Genomic DNA, 6,697 nt, shown 5'->3' with positions numbered 1-6,697 from the left:
TGAACTATACTTGGCACAGTTGTTGGATATCATACCAAAACACGTCGTGCAAAATTTCATTCTGATCGGATAAGAATTGCGCACTCTAGAGGCTCAAGAAGTCAATACCCAAGATCGGTTTATATGGCAGCTATATCAAAGCATGGACCGATATGGCCCATTTACAATACCAACCGACCTACACTAATAAGAAGTATTTGTGCAAAATTTCAAGCGGCTAACTTTACTCCTTCGGAAGTTAGCGTGCTTTCGACAGACGGACGGACGGACAGACGGACGGACATGGCTAGATCGACATAAAATGTCACGACGATCAAGAATATATATACTTTATGGGGTCTCAGACGAATATTTCGAGTAGTTACAAACAGAATGACAAAATTAGTATACCCCTCATCTTATGGTGGAGGGTATAAAAATTACATGTGCTATTCTGAAAAGTGATTTTCATATGTTAGTTTCGACGACATGTACAACTCAACATGTGCTAAATTTGACATGTCACAAGACAACTACGCGCCGTGTAATAGAGCCTTTAGGTGGAGACATAATTTTAGACATGACCCGACTTAGGGGCACAGAATTCCTGACTAAGATTTTCCTTTTCGATATTACTTTTGAGTATTCAAAGCGCACAACAAGCCGCACCCTCCTTTCAACCTAACTAGCCTTCTACTTTAGGTCACATTGAATTGGCCCTGTGCAATAGCTAAACTAATTTCCCCCTCAAAAAAAAAAAAAACAAACTCGAACGAAAAGTTCATTTTTGGAATTAAATCATTATTATTTGGGATTACATTTTTAAGCAGTGTTCAAAAGCCTGTACGAAGATTCAATGCTGCTCTGTGTAGTCTATTGTTTTGGGACTGGTATAAAGGCCAAAACATTTATAAAACCCAAACTAATCTACGAACCCAACCAAAACCAACTACGACAATATTTATTAGTTTTAATTAAAACTTTATGAAAATTATGCTTAGAAACGAGTTTTTTTTTGGGGGATTTTGGCAATTTCTAGATACAAGATAAAATTTTAAGATTTTTGATTTTTTTTTTATTTGAAACAAGAATTAAAACACAAAACATGGCGTTTATTAGCCATTAATCTCAATGATCCAAGTACCAGACGTAGACTGAATAGAACTAAACCCTATGATCTCTTAATATCATTATTTATTTATTTTCTTTTTGTTTCCAATGTAAAATAAATTTTCAGATAGATTATATAAAATTTACATATTTTCAATGATAATTATGTTAAATTTGAAAAAAATTGCTTGTTAGCTTCTTATTGAAAGCTAGTTGCAATTAAAATAAAAAAAAAAAAAAAAAAAAAAAAAAAAAAAAAAAAAAAAAAAAAAAAAAAAAAAAAAAATTTGAAACAAGAATTAAAACACAAAACATGGCGTTTACCTCAAAAGCAACAAATTTCAGATATGTTCACTAAGCCATCAAAGTGGAGAGGCATACATGTTTTGGCAGCATCGCTCACAAACAATGAAACGATGAGCTGGAAAATTGTCAAGAATAGATCGCTCGTTTATTCGTTCTTCCTCGTGATCTATTTTCGTTTGCCTTTATGTCGATTTTTTGTTGTCGATTTAAATTTAAATGATATTGTTAAACACAGATTGATTTGGCCCAAACGTGTTTCATTGATTTATTCAAATTAATTGTTTTTTTAAGCCCTAACCAAGCATCAGGCAAACAATAGACACTCGGAGTAAAATAACAACCTGTAAATAGCCGCAATTTTAATCAACCGGGTAATACCGTATAGAGCAGACAGTCTGGCCCTCTACATGTGTTGACAATAGTCGACTCGCGACTCATTTGGGGTAACCTGCCAGTGAACGTTGATCTGCTCTGTGATAAATAAACCAAAACCTACCTAGTCATGCATTTTGCAACTACTGACCTAGCAGGGCTCTACTACAAGCTACCGCACAACCTGCAGCTCTTCGCCACAGTTCATTCATTCATTGATTTCGTGTTGGGATGCTCGTTGAAATATTTTGATTTTGGAAATTCATCGGATTTGCAGTAGATTAATGACTTTTGTTGGAAAAATGTAAATCAAATTAAATACAACAATCAAAGAGTCACGCATTGACAGAGGTGCTCATTATACCTACATAATTTGAGGGTTTCAGAGTAGCTTAATGGAATCCTACGGGCTGAAGCTCAGCCAAGCACACACAAAAGGAAATATACCTATATATTTACAGTTCGAATATCAACATATACACCTACATATGTTAGGTTAGGTTGAAAAGAGGTTGCGGATATTGATCCGTCCCATGCCACTAAGGACATACACCTAAGCCAGTAATAATACACATACATACTTCAAACATAGACACAACTCAAACGCACTCGGAGAAAAGTGGTTCTGAGAATTAATTTAAAAACTTATTCCAATTAAGTAAGACAATTTTAATATAACTTGGTTAAAGTTTGCAAAAAACAAAAAATTGGCTATGACAGAACATTTGTTCAACTAGCCGAATGTAGAATAGCGTTCCAAGCGCCTCGAACTTCTGCGCTCATCAATCTCTGACACCACTTGATCTTTCCATTGGGCTTTTGGTCTTCCCGGTTTGCGTATACCACCGTGTTTGCCTTCAAAAGACTTCTTTGCTGGAGCTTCTTCATTGATTCTGACAACATGACCTAGCCAACGCATAAGTCGCCTATATTCTCCATTAACGCAAACTGGCCCTTATATTTAACGAAGAATCATTCTCTAAAATACTCCAAGCAGTGCCTCATCCGCTTTCACAAGTACGCATACCTGAGCACCATATAACAACGCGGGTAGTATCAAACCTCGAGATTATTTTTTAAAGCCAAAATTTCAAAATTTTTGGATTTTGCGAAACTACGTTTTGCATAAACATTTTTAAAGTCATTTTATTATGCTTATCTGTCCCAAACAACATTTTCCTAAAATTGTTCCTATAGACAAATTTCAATAAATATTTTTATGGTTAGGTTAGGTTGAAAAGAGGGTCCAGATATTAATCCGCCCATGCCACTACGGACATACACCTATGACAGTAATCGGCTTGTTGTGCGCTTAAAAACTATAAAGTAACCTCTAACAAGTAAAAGAGTGCTAAGTTCGGCCGGGGGGTATACTAATTTCGTCATTCTGTTTGTAACTACTCGAAATATTCGTCTGAGACCCCATAAAGTATATATATTCTTGATCGTCGTGACATTTTATGCCCTCCCCATCTTATGGTGGAGGGTATAAAAAGAAAATTTTAAGTTAGGAATTCCATGCTACTTACAAAATCCTTAATTGTTATTCCCCCCACCATAAGATGGGGGGTATACTAATTTCGTCATTCTGTTTGTAACTACTCGAAATATTCGTCTGAGACCCCATAAAGTATATATATTCTTGATCGTCGTGACATTTTATGTCGATCTAGCCATGTCCGTCCGTCTGTCCGTCCGTCTGTCCGTCCGTCTGTCCGTCCGTCCGTCCGTCTGTCCGACCGTCCGTCCGTCTGTCTGTCGAAAGCATGCTAACTTCCGAAGGAGTAAAGCTAGCCGCTTGAAATTTTGCACAAATACTTCTTATTAGTGTAGGTCGGTTGGTATTGTAAATGGGCCATATCGGTCCATGTTTTGATATAGCTGCCATATAAACCGATCTTGGGTCTTGACTTCTTGAGCCTCTAGAGTGCGCAATTCTTATTCGATTGGAATGAAATTTTGCACGACGTGTTTTGTTATGATATCCAACAACTGTGCCAAGTATGGTTCAAAACGGTCCATAACCCGATATAGCTGCCATATAAACCGATCTTGGGTCTTGACTTCTTGAGCCTCTAGCGTGCGCAATTCTTATCCGATCAGAATGAAATTTTGCACGACGTATTTTGTTATGATATCCAACAACTGTGCCAAGTATGGTTCAAATCGGTCCACAACCTGATATAGCTGCCATATAAACCGATCTTGGGTCTTGACTTCTTGAGCCTCTAGAGGGCGCAATTCTTATCCGAATGGAATGGAATTTCGCACGACGTGTTTTGTTATGATATCCAACAACTGCGCCAAGTATGGTTGAAATCGGTCCATAACCTGATATAGCTGCCATATAAACCGATCTTGGGTCTTGACTTCTTGAGCCTCTAGAGGGCGCAATTCTTATCCGAATGGAATGGAATTTCGCACGACGTGTTTTGTTATGATATCCAACAACTGCGCCAAGTATGGTTGAAATCGGTCCATAACCTGATATAGCTGTCATATAAACAGATCTGGGGATTTGACTTCTTGAGCTTTTAGAATGCGCAATTCCTATCCGATTTGGCTGAAATTTTGCATGACGTATTTTATTTTTACTTTCAACAACTGTGTCAAATAAGGTTCAAATCGGTTCATAACCTGATATAGCTGCTATATAAACCGATCTGGGATCTTGACTTCTTGAGCCTCTCGAGGTCGCAATTCTTACCCGATTAGAATGAAATTGTGCACGACGTGTTTTGTTACGATATCCAACAACTGTGCCAAGTATGTTTCAAATAGGTCCATAACCTTATATAGCTGCCATATAAACCGATCTTGGGTCTTGACTTCTTGAGCCTCTAGAGGTCGCAATTATTATCCGATATGCCTGAAATTTTGTACGACGGATCCTCTCATGACCATCAACAAACGTGTTTATTATGGTCTGAATCGGTCTATAGCCCGATACTGATTCCATATAAATCGTTCTCTCTATTTTACTTCGTGAGCCCCAATGGGCGCAATTCTTATACGAATTGGCTGAAATTTTACACAGGTCTCCAACATATAATTTAATTGTGGAACCGGACCATATCTTGATATCGTTTTAATAGCAGAGCAACTCTTTTCTTATATCCTTTTTTGCCAAAGAAGAGATGCCGGGAAAAGAACTCGACAAATGCGATCCATGATGGAGGGTATATAAGATTCGGCCCGGCCGAACTTAGTACGCTTTTACTTGTTTTCACTGCCTTATGGCCATAAGGGCAATAACAACCAGGACGACAAGGTCACGAGCGACCGGCTTTCGCGTCCAACAGATACCGGAACTTAGGTGGAGACACAATATCAGACATGAACCAATTTAGAGGAGTGGCATAGAAAACAATTAAGGATTTTGTAAGTAGCATGGAATTCCTAACTTAAAATTTTCTTGTTAGAGGTTACTTTATAGTTTTTAAAGCGCACAATAAGCCGATTACACTACTGTGGTACAGGGTATTATAACATAGTGAATCTGCTTGTAACATCCAGAAGGAATAGAGATAAACCCATTGATAAGTATACCGATAAACTCAGAATCACTTTCTGATTCCATTTAGCTATGTCTGTTGCAGTTTTTATTCGACCATCTTCAAATTTGGTATAGACATTTTTTCGGCCTAGAGACAAAGCCTATTGAAATTGGAAAAAATCGGTTCAGATTTAGATATAGCTCCCGTCAGGGACGTAGCCGGAATTTTATTTTGGGGAGAGGGCCACCCCACTTATTTTTCAAAATCGAAAATGGCCAAAATTTTTCTGTTACTGTGAAATTACTATAAATACCTCAATTTTTTTTTTTAAATTGTGGTCGTTATTGTGTGCCGGAACTGACCCATCGGCGGTGACATTTGGTCATAAAGTCAGAGCTGAATTTTGTACTGATTGCCAACACACTATATATAGGCCAATCCTAATCTTTCAAAGTGCGGTTGTCTTTGGGAATATCTTAGTTCTGTAGTGAAAGTTTCATCGAATCAGCTTCAGTATTTTAATAAAATTTGTTCATTTTCCCTAATTTTTGCTCTCAAACTAGTTTTATGATTTCACCAGGTTATTGTTTATGTCGGTATATTGTTTTTATATGTTTTTTTTTTTTTTTCATAAAATTTTATGCAAACAAACTGAAAACATTAAGCAACAATCATTAATATTTCAAAAAATTAATTTTGAGAAATTTTTAAGACGAACCATCTACATTCTGCTTAAATAATGTCGCTAATTTCTTCTTCGAACTCAATTAAAATCGATCGAAAATCCGTTTTCGATGGAAAAGATGTCCGATAAAAACTACGTCCAACTATTGTCGTATATACTTATAATTTCCATCATGTCTTTATAAGTCCTAAAGTGTTCCTAATTTATAGGAGTTAAAATAAGAAAAGGTGATATAACTTAAAATCAGAAACACAAAGAGATTTCTACGTTATTGCAGTTGTAAACATTTTTCTTTCTTTGCCAACTAATTGATGTCGAATGACTTGCTCTCATAAATAAAAGTCTGCTGTATAATATTACTTTAACACTTTTCCCCACTTGAGGTGAGTATTATGTGCGTGATTCACAGTAAAAATTAATACTTTTTACGATTACTTCAATACATGATTTTCATCCAATTTCATTCATTATTATTATTTAATCCTATTTATTATTTATGATAAAATTTGAATAAAAGTTATGTTGTCAGTGATATTTTTGTAGTTTTTGAAAAAAGTAATGGTCAAAAACATGGGTATTTCACTGTGAAACACCTACTTAATACCCACTTTTTAGTAAACACATTGACTCGCCGAATTTCATTAAAGATTTTCATACATAACACATAAAGAAATCATTATTCGAAAAATCTTTTCAAAAAATTTTTTTCTTGGAAGAAAATCAAAATTTCGAAAAGGAAATCTTAAAA

This window comes from Stomoxys calcitrans, chromosome 1 (assembly GCF_963082655.1).
Source record: "Stomoxys calcitrans chromosome 1, idStoCalc2.1, whole genome shotgun sequence".
Taxonomy (NCBI): Eukaryota; Metazoa; Arthropoda; class Insecta; order Diptera; family Muscidae; genus Stomoxys; species Stomoxys calcitrans.
The sequence above is the reverse complement of the archived record's forward strand: the minus strand, read 5'-3'. Positions refer to the sequence as shown.